The sequence below is a fragment of the Cupressus sempervirens genome, chromosome 7 (genome assembly GCF_028749045.1).
Source record: "Cupressus sempervirens isolate cs-2001-9-10 chromosome 7, ASM2874904v1, whole genome shotgun sequence".
In the NCBI taxonomy this organism is placed as follows: domain Eukaryota; kingdom Viridiplantae; phylum Streptophyta; class Pinopsida; order Cupressales; family Cupressaceae; genus Cupressus; species Cupressus sempervirens.
Window position 1 is genome coordinate 626,921,570 of NC_143124.1, and position 11,443 is coordinate 626,933,012.

The window sequence follows — 11,443 nt, forward strand, 5'->3', positions numbered from 1 at the left end:
ACGTGTGTCAATGGGAATCTCTTGATCACCTAGATTGAGCAACCAATCAATGGCTGAGAGACAAACATATCACCAAGCTCTACTCGTGTGTCATCCCATGACTCTGTCTCTCTCCACAATCACCATACTACTGATACTAGATCATCAAGCTAACCTCGCCACTGCTTGGTCTTACTCAAAGTTGTCTGGGTCATTTATCCTTGATATCTAAAGATGTATGGCTCATGATCCTACCTCATGTTGGTGCAGATAGGTCTCGTAATGGGCTAGGGCTCCCATACCCATACTTGTAGAACATGCACTCCTACTGCCACGCTCTTCTTCTCATGATACACTACCTTATGTATCTCATGGTACATGTGGGACAACATACACTAACCCCATATAAAATGTGTTGGCTCATCCAACAACCTCTGCAGCATCTGTCCCCATCCACATTGAAGCCCATGCTGACCTCTGTTAGGCATTTAAAAGCAACTCAAGAATACACCAAGAACTGCCACCAACCTATGGGTAGGACCATATGTATGTATCAACTCCTCCCATGTGATGGCTCTACCTATGATGAGATCCTCTTGGAAGATGACCCTCAGTGCCAATGTACTCGATCATGACTGTGTGTTGTACTCTACCTCAGGCCCATGAAATGGTATTCATAGAATTTGGTAAATGTCCTCTAGTGTGATGGTCATCTCTCCTAGGGGAAAATCAAAGGTGTTCATCTCCAAATGAAAATGCTCAACAAGTGATGTGAGTAATCTATGATTCACTTGTAGATTAGGGATATCACAGAGGTATGAGAGGTTAAGGGAATCAATATGTGAAAGCTCTACGACATCTAGTTGGTAAATCAATGCTTTGATGGGAGGATAGTGTGATCTAAATGCAACATCTAGAAATCTAACTTGCAAACACAAAAACAACATGAACACGATTAATATTTTCTATTTGAAACATTGTAATATCAATAAATAGATTAAAACATACTAAATGCATGCAAAAATGATTGATGACAATGCGAGACGACAGCTAAAAATCATTTTTTTGACAAATTTTCTCATATGCAACACCAATTTTTTTAGCACAATTTTACTTTCTCACATGAGATTACACTTTTTCGCATGAGATTTTAAATCTTTGTGAAAGAAACTTCATTGAAGCATGCGAAAATACTATCACATCAAGGTAGACAACTTCAAGGAAAACCTGTGATGAAGCTCAGCATTTTTGAATTAGCTGGTGTGTGGATAGGAAGGAATCTAGAAGGGGAGAATCTTACAAGGGGAATGGACCCAGGTGGGACAATTGATTGCATCACAGATTCCTGGGCAAATCATGCAAAGGTGGATGAATTGGGGACTTATGAGGTCCAAAATTCTCTTTCGGGTCTTTTGCCTAGACTTCACTTGGCTTGTCAGGCTCTCGGTCAAGATAATTTTCTGAATGCAAAGGCTTCTCGAAATAATAAAGCAAAAAACTAGTAGAACGGAGTGGAAGATCAAAGGGAGTGGGTCTCATTATTTGGAAGGAAGCCTAGAGGAAAATATTCTTTCCCTCCAGTAACATCAAAATCCTGTTGGGAAAAAGGTGAGATTCAAATCTATATTCCCAATCACATTGTTGAATTTTCTGTTACTTCAATGGATTACACTCTGGTTGGCAAATTCTTGGGGGCTAGACTAGATATTGATACCTTGAAAAATATGTTGAAACGGAAGTGGGTGATCCATGGTCAAGTTGATATAGCCCCTATGGTGAATGGATTCCTGTCTTTTGTTTTCAACTGCAAGGAGGATATGAATATGGTTCTATGTGGAGGACCATGGATGTTTGGCAAAAGCACCCTCACAATTAAGAAATGGGAGCCTAATATGGATTTATCTGATGCTTTTTTCTTAACTAATTCAATTTGGGTGAGATTGTCGGGCCTCCCTTTAGAATACTGGCATGAAGACATTTTTAAGGGAATAGTGGGATCCTTTGGGGAACTTATTGTTGTTGATCAGGCTACAGCAGCGAAATCAAAACTGAATAGTGCTAGGTTATATGTGAAAGTGGCTAACCTAAATAACCTCCCTAAAAAGGTGGAACTATTTTCAAAACTTGGAAAAAGGACTTAAGAAGTAACCTATGAGGATCTCCCAAATACTTATTTTGCTTGTAAAAAATAGGGTCATTGGGTTAAGAACTATCCTACCAAAAGCAAAAAGCAAACCAAAGTTGTTAAAGAGAACAACAAGGAGGAAAATATTTAGAAGAAAATATGGAGACCAAAATCTAATGATCAAAATGAAAAAGAAAATAATCTTAATCCTAGAACTAGTTTTGAGAATGAAAAAAAAAGAATTTTTTTAATTCTAATAAGCAGGAGGATGGTCTTGTTTTGTCTGGGCAAGAAACCCACTTGCCTAATTTGATGAAACAAATTGTTATATATCATAAGAATGCCTTTAAATGGGAGGATTTTTCTGAATAGGAGGAAACAAAGGAAGGAGAAATTATGGTAGTGAGAAGTAGACATTTGATTTTGGAGAAAATGCAAAATGGGGAAGATTTGTTGTTGGAGGAAGTGCAAAATGGGGATGTTCATACTTCTAAGTTTCAGCAAAATGGGGAAGTCCATGCTGCTAAGAATCAGAATATTGAATCCCAGTCTCTTGAAACATCTCTATGTAATTACTCAATTCCTCTTTGGAATGAATCGAAACTAGAGCAAAAAAGCATAGAAAAGCTGGACCTACAATAGAAACAGAGCCAGAAGAAAAAGACTAAGAAGAAACAATCTTCAATTCTTAAGAGAATTGAGACCTGAAGCATTAAAATGGAGCAAAACTCTAAGGTGGAGCAACAGATTAAGGTTAAACCAAATTTGGGGACGTTAGAAATATTGGGAAGAAAATCTTCAAGGAAAATAAGAGAATTTGAAAGCTTATAGAATATTGTTGATGGAAGATAGGCAACTATTCTCGATTTTACCCGTAATAAATAACCATGAAAATCATTACTTGGAATATTAGGGGGATGAACAGTAATCATAAATTGGATATTGTTTGTAACTTTGTTAGGGAGCATAAACCAGATATCTTTCTACTTCAAGAAACAAAGATGGCAAAGGAAAGAGCTGAAAAGATCAATTCTTTCAAGGAATACTATTTAAAGGCAAGTAGTTTGGAAGGGGCTTCAGGAGGAACTCTAATACTTTAGAAAAAATTCCATGTTTTCTGGTCTTGTTATAAATGAAAGTAAGCACTTTATGGTGGTTAAAATGACTAGCCTATACCAGAAGTCTAAGTGGTTCCTAGTCAACATTTATGCTCCTAATACTAAGAATTCTAGGGAAAAAGTTTAGAAAACTCTATCTAATATTAAGAGCAAAGAAAAAAATGGTAGATGGATCTTTATGGATGATTTTAATGTTCCCCTTTATGATCAAGAGAAAAAAGGAGGAAATTTTAGTCAGCTTGATGGGAGGTTGGACTTAATGGAATTCATTAATAATGAAGGGCTTATGGATATGGATCTCCATGGTATAGAGTTCACTTGGACTAATAAAAGGATGGACAATGAATGTATTCAAGCTCATCTAGATAGGACCTTGATATCTTCGAATTGGACCGATGATTTTGTTTGTAAAATGGAAGCTTTCTAGAAAGTGGGATTGGATCATTTTCCTTTGATTTTTATTGTTGTTAAAGCTTATTCTAAGAAAAACTATCCATTCATATTTGAAAAAATGTGGATGCAACACCCACATTTTAAAATTAAATTGGAGGAATGGTGGAACATTGAAGTTGAAGGGACTGCTCTTTATAAAGTGGCTACTAAACTTAGAAATGTTAAAAAAAAATAGGCTAAAATCTAGAATAAAAGATGTTTTGGGAACATTTTTGAGATCAAACCTAAAATTAAGGAAGAGTTGAAAATTATCCAGGATAAGATACAGAAGGAAGGGTATAGTCCTAATCTAGTTAGAGAAGATAATGGTAAACTGATTGAGTATCATGATATTGTCACTAAAGAGGAAATCTATTGGAAGCAAAGGTCAATACATGTTTGGTTGAAGGAAGGAAATAAAAATACTAGGTTTTTTCACCTTTCAACAATGAAGCATAGGGCCAAAACTTGCATCTCTAATCTTAGAATAGGTGTCAAAAATATCACTAAGGAAAAGGATATTTTGAAAGAACTAGTTTCTTTCTTTGCTTCCCTTATGACAGCTGCTCCTAATATTGATCTTCTTAACCAAGAGGAAATCCTTAGAGTCATTCCCCCTTTGGTTACTAGAGATCAAAACAAGATGTTGGGATCTATTGCTAATGATAAATAAATTTATCAGGTTGTTTGCTCCTTAGTTGGGGATAAATCTCCTTGCCTGAATGGATTGCCTATGTTCTTTTTTCAAAAAGAGTGAAATCTAGTTGGGAAAGATGTTTGTTGTGTTGTCAAAGAATTATTTGGGGCTAAAAGAATGTTGAAAGAGATTAATTCAACCTTTCTCTGCCTTATTCCTAAAAAGGTGGGTGCTGATTCCCCGGACCAATTTAGGCCTATAAGTTTATGCAATTCTTTTTATAAGATCATTTCTAACGTCCTCACTTCTAGGTTGTTCTTGATGCTTTCGGAGATAATTGTTGAACAAAAAAATGGCTTTGTTCCAAGTAGACAAATTCTGAACTCTATCATAGTTGTGAATGAGAATATCCACTCTTTATTATGTTCTAACAAACAGGGTTTCATTATGAAAGTTGATATTGCTAAAGCTTATGATAGAGTGGAGTGGGCTTTCCTTGAAAAGGTGTTATTGGCTTTTGGTTTCAATAATAATGTTGTGTGGATTGTTCTTCAAATCATCTCTTCCTCTTCCATTGTTGTTTTGGTTAATGGGTGCTCTTCTGCTTTCTTTAATCCCTCTAGAGGTCTGAGATAGGAAGACCCTTTATCTCCTATTCTTTTCACCATTATGGCTGATTTCTTGGGAAGGTATATTGGGAAATTGGTTCGAGATGGTGATATTAAAGGCTTGCAACCCTCTTCGCAACCCCTTATCTACTCCCATGGTCATTTTGTTGATGACACTATTTTTATGGGCCAAGCTGATGTTAGGGAAGCTACAAATTTAAAAAAAGCTCTAAGCCTCATGACAACTAGTTAACTAGAATAAAAGTTCATTGTCCTTTGTGAATACCCCAGTGTATAGGCAAACCAAAATTGCTAAAATCTTGGGATGCTCCATAGGATCCTTTCCTTGTACTTACCTAGGCCTCCCCTTGGGACTTAATGCCCCTAATTCCTTTTGGGAATATATCATCAAAAAAATTTCTAAGAAACTTGATGGATGGAAGGGAAACCTATTGAGCCAAGTTGGTAAAGTCACTCTTCTGAAAGCTTGCCTACAAAATATACCTACTTATGCTTTGAGCCTTTTCAAAATTCCCTCTAAATATGTTGATTCCCTTGAAAAAATCCAAAGGAACTTTCTTTGGTCTGGTACTAAGGAGAAGAAGAGAATGGCTCTAATTGCTTGGGACCAAATTTGTAAACCGATCAGAGATGGAGGCTTGGGATTGAGGACTACCTAAAGTATGAACAAGGATCTACTTGCTAAGCAAGGATGGAGAGTGTACCATGATGATAAGGAGTGGAGCTATATATGGAAACATAAATATTTGTATAATGCCCCTTCTCTTTTTGATTTCTTCTTGTATCCTAATGTTATTTCCCCTTCTGCTATTTGGGGGGCTATGCAAGGTACGAAGAATATCTTAAGCGAAGGGTGCTCATGGAAAGCTAGAAATGGGTAGAAGATCTAGTTTTGGGAAGATTCTTGGATTTTGGACCATTCACTGATAGATGATTTTGAGGATAGGACCTACATTGATCAATGCAAGCAGTTATATCATATTCATGTGGAAAATTACTGGGTCAATAATTGCTAGGTTAGTCTTACTAACATTAGCCAAGACTTCAATAATAATTAGATAATGTTGAATGCTTACTACTTATATCCCTACAAGGAGGACATATTGATATGGAGTAATGATGCTAATGGGAGTTTCAAAGTCTCCTCTATATTTAGATCTAAAGAAAAAGGACCAGGTCCATTATGGTCTACAGCCTGGATTAATGGTCTAATTCCCAAAATCAATTTTTTTATTGGATTCTATTGTAGAATAAAATTCTAACCCATGAAAACTTGCAAAAAAGAGGGATAAATGTGGTCAACCATTGCTATCTATGCAAGAAAGACTTGGAAAACAAGGATCAATTGTTTTTAAACTACAATTATAGCCAAAATGTGTGGAGCTACATCTTCATCTTCTGGAATATTGCTTGGGTTCATCACAATAAAATTGAGTACTATTTTCAGAGCTAGACCTACCCAACTAAGGATAGTAATGTGGATTATCTATGGAAAATCACCCTTCCTCACTTGTGGTGGGGAATATAGAAAGAAATAAATAATAGAATTTTCAAAGAGAAAGAAACACCTGAATGGGTTCTAGGTCATAACATCATTAGAGCAATAAAGGAAAATTTCAAATCTCAGAAAATTATTCCTGATGGTTTCTTGATTGACAATCCTATGCATAATACAGGACCCAAAAAGAAGGTGGAGGATCAAAGATCAAGTGTTAAATGGAAGGCTCCTCCAAGGGGATGGATTAAGGGGAATTTTGATGGGGCTATTAAGGGAAACCCTAGAAAACCAGGATGTGGAGGGATTATAAGGGATCATACAGGTAATACTATTGATGCTATTGCAATTCCTATTGGCATATCAACCAGCCATAGAGCTGAAGCCACTGATGCCCTTTACACCATGAGACTAGCTGTGGAAACTGGAAGCAGGTACGTTTGGATGGAAGGTGATTCCCTAAACATCATAAATATGCTCAATGACAAAACCCCAAGTACATGGACTATAGAGGATAGTATAATGTAAATTAAAGCCCTAACGACTAATTTTGAAAAAGTCACATTTTCCCATTCTTATGGGGAAGGTAATGTCATCATTGATTGGCTTGCCAGCAAGGCTGTGCAAGGGGATAGAATGCTGAGGTGGCACAATGACCTCAGGAACAATGTGGATTTTAAATTGCTCATATGTGATGGAGGGAAAGATCCTCTAAGATTAGTAATTTAATGATAATTGAAAGAGGGTCTATGGAGGGGTGTGTTACAATCTCGAGGATGTACTTCATTTCTATTATTATCTGGGCATGGCATGAAGGAAGATTAATAAAATCCTTATTAACTTTTGAGAGTATTTTGGCTCGCTTCATTTTATCTCTTTTTCTTGATTTAGCTACTCTGTTTGTTCTTAGAGATATACATTGTTTGAAAATGGGGGGAGAGCTGAGGAAATAAGAGCCCAAAAAAATGCAAAAATTGGAAGGGAAAAGTTGTTGTCTAGCAAATTCTTGAGAAAGGAAATGTGACTCCTTACCTAGAGCAATTGCATGGTTTCAAACTACATGTTACTAAATCTTTCTTTAAGAACTAGTTCGAGCATAGGGTAACTTTGCATGGTGTCACAGTTCATCTCATAGAGGACTTCATTGTTGAAGTGACTAGTCTCCCAATGGATGGACTGAAATATAGCAAGGAAACGACCATCTCTAATGTTGTCTTCAACAAGTTTCTAAAAATTGAGGAGGAAGAGCAAAAGTTGGAGAAGAATGGGGACTTTTACGAGCTTAACCAGATAAAGGTAATATGGAGGGATGTGTTCTCTTGTCTTCATGAATATTTTATTTTAGATGGAAGATCCAAAAGAGTCCACAAGTTCCATTTTTTTTTTGAACCATTTCTGGTATAAAGATAGGATTTCTTTTCCTTTTTACCTAAGGTTTTTGTTATTACAAAGCCTCCAAGCCCATAGGAAGAAAGACTCTTGCCCTATCCTTCATGAAGGCCTCATTCTCTTAATTAAGAATTACTGCAAGACAAAGGCGATTGTTGTTTCCCCTATTTCAGAGAAGAAAAGGGGATCAGTGAGTGAATCCCAGTCTAGAAAGAGCAAAGGGGATGAAGGATAGAGCGTGAAGAAGAAATTAATTATTAAGGATACTCCCCAAAAAAATGTTGAGGAAATTACTAATTCCTCTAATAAAGATGAAGATTAAAATGTAGAGACAGAGGAAGACATAGAGATGGGGGATATTAGTTCTAATTTAGAGGGTTAACTTGGTAGTAAAAATGAGACTGGGAAGAATGATGTGGAGGAAAGTCTGGGAAAAAATGAAGGGTTGGATAATACTGGTAATGAAGATAACCAAGATGGAGAAACCCAAAGATTTAGCGAGGAGAATGTGGAGGAGGAGATGGGAAGGGAGAAAGGTTTAGGTAAAGAAGATGAGAAGGGCATTAAGATCCCTAGGGAGAAGGACAAAGATGATCCCAGTTTGGGGATTTCGCTCTCCTTCCTTAATACTACAAAGATTAAATCTAACTCCTCTCTCTATGGAGATTCCTAGACTTACAATGAGATTATGAAACTTAAGAAAAAAATTGGGCAAGTGCAGAAGGATCAAGAGAATGACTAGGCCAAACTTGTGCTGTTGGAAACTCAAGTGGGAATTATACCTAAAAAACTAAAGGAACACGAACAAGGTCTTCAGCATACGATCAAGGAAAGTGATAATAATAAGCTTCTAGTTTGTGTGCAGTTGTGGCAAGTTTGGGGAAGAATACCAATGAGGATATTATGTCTCTTGGAGGACCAGATTGAGTTCGCAAAAGAAGGATATTGAACCTACTACTGATATTGGCCTTTCCCTTGCTGATACTACTCTTAGTATAGCTAAAGTGAGGAAGGAGGTTGTCAAGATGATCAAGGAGCTGTAGTAGTAGTCTGGTTTTTTCTAGTTTTGGTTTTAGTTTTCTATTTGATAAGCTCTATAAAACTTGTAGGTTCTAGGTCCTTGTAAAACCTGGTTGCATTTTCTAGATACATTTTGTGGTTTCAGGTCCCTGTAAAACCTGATTTTGTGTTTTTTTTTGGTCTTAGGATCTTATTTCTTGGTTTTTCTATGTTTTAACATCTTTTTTACTATTGTTAGGGGTTTCAAGTCCCCTCAAAACTTATTTTTACCTTAATCTAAAAAAATATCACATTACAGTCTCTTGTGTGAGACATGGGTACCTCCTGCACAAGGAAACTCATCACCCTATGTGAGAAAGTACCCTAGTGATACTTCCTCATATGAGGAAGCCTACAAGCTCGCACGAAAAATGAATTTTTCGCACAAGACACGACAGTAGACAAATTTTAATGCACTCAAAAAACACAAAAAAAAAATTGAAATGAATAAAATTTTGAATCTAAAGGAGGGTAATCGACTACTCACTGAAGGTTCATAGTCTATCGACCAACTATGTCACCATGAATGCTCAAATAATTTAAAAATGACCCTTTAGGCCCTTATAGGTTCTGACCTAATTTTTCAAAGTGCTCCGACTGATATGAAAATTACCCTACTAGCTAATTTGGCTGCTCTGAACTCACTTTTGAGATCTAATCCAAAATTTGACACACTTAACCAACTCAAATGCACACTTTGAAATTTTGGGACCAACATGATCAAATGCTTGTACAGTCCATTTTTTGGATACTTTGCACATCTTGGAATATTTTCAACTCTTATTTCTTCAAAAATTTACAATTTTTCTAGAAAAAGTCAACTCTGGTTAACTTTGGACAACCATAGTCAAACTTGGTCTTTCAAACCTTGAAATCACTCTAAATCAACTTGAAATTTTTCTTCACACTCTTTTGATCTATTCTACATTCTTTTGAATCTCAGATCACTTCTGTGTCTTCCAATCTATGGCTCTGCATCACTATTCTGGTGTGTCATCTTTCAATTTCGCTCCCAAGGGGGTAGGATGATTACATCATTGAATCTTTCAAAACTGGCTTCAACTCAATCTGAACATTATGTCCTAATTTCTAGGGGAATCTCATCACTCATGGCATCTTTGTTCCCCCCAATTGGGCATCATATATCATCTATCTTATCTTTCGATTAGTTGATCAATCTTATAATAGTCCTTGTGATAGTTTGATGGATAGGTATCAGGGAAATCTAATCCTAACTCCTAAGGATCAAGCCTCAGTCTAAGGATGATTCTATGACTCATGATTAGGTCTTTTTTTTTTAATGGACCAGTATTTAGGTGTTCTATCTAGACTCTAGAGGATTGAACTCCTTTCTAGAGATGATTGTAATTCTTGCTAAGAATTAAGCTTCGTTCTGGAGATAATTCTAAACTCTTGCTTTTAATCACTATTTACTAGATAGGTATCGGGGCAATCCAACCTTGACTCTTGAGGATTAAGCCTTATTTTGGGGATAATTCTATGAATCATGATTAATCTTGTCAGGTTCTAATGGATAGGTATTAGGGCAATCTAACCTTGACTCCTGAGAATTGAGTCTCATTTTGGGAAAAATTCTGTGAAGTTTGATAATCTTTATTCTTTCATATCAATATCTATGTGTTATATCTAGATTCCCTAGGGTTAAGCTTCATTATGGAGATAGCCTTAAAAAGCTCATCAATTGGTCTTTGTGTCATCGATCTCAGAACCAATCTCACTTCTTGGTCTATATTCTCAAACTTCTGATCTCTTTGAATCAACATGTTGCTGACACATTTATTCAAAGAGGGAAAAATGTAATACCCCTAAATTGGCACATTGGTATGTTGAACCAATTTTGGTCTATGGATCTTACGTAAATTCCTATTATATTAGGCAATTCTTATTCAGATAATCACTACTTGACATAAGTGTCAAATGCAAAAAAATCCCTAATCTGCATTAATCACATACTTTATTTAATTCCTAAATGTTGACTTGAATTAGCTAGATTAAACCTATTAATTGAGTTTAATTTAATTATAAGTTTTAGTACTTTGAGAAAATTAAAATCACCATTTTGGCTAATATACATGAGGAATTAAATATATTTGATTTAATTAAATACCCTCATTCTAATTATTGAATTTAATTATTCAATTATGAGGTCATATTTAACTTTTTAAATCAGATATCTTCTATTATTCTCTCTCTTCAGTTTAGAATTGGAAATACTTAGTGGACTAGAATTAGAAAAGGAATTAGCTTAGTTAACTCCTTATCACACTAAAAAATGATCAGTTAACTCTCTTTTCAAAAATGAATTTTCTATTCTAACTGAATCTCATCTTCAATCTCTACTATTCTATTTGATCTTGATCATTGATCAAATTCTTGGATTCTATTTAAGAAACCTTTAACCTCTTATTTAAGAGGATGCACATGAAAAGTATCGATCTAATGCCAAATTGTTTACTCAAGCACTTGCATTCATAAGTTTATTGCTTTTACATACTTTCATATAGCTTAAAATGCATACATCTAGATTAATTTGCTTATTTAATTCTTAGATTAATTTTC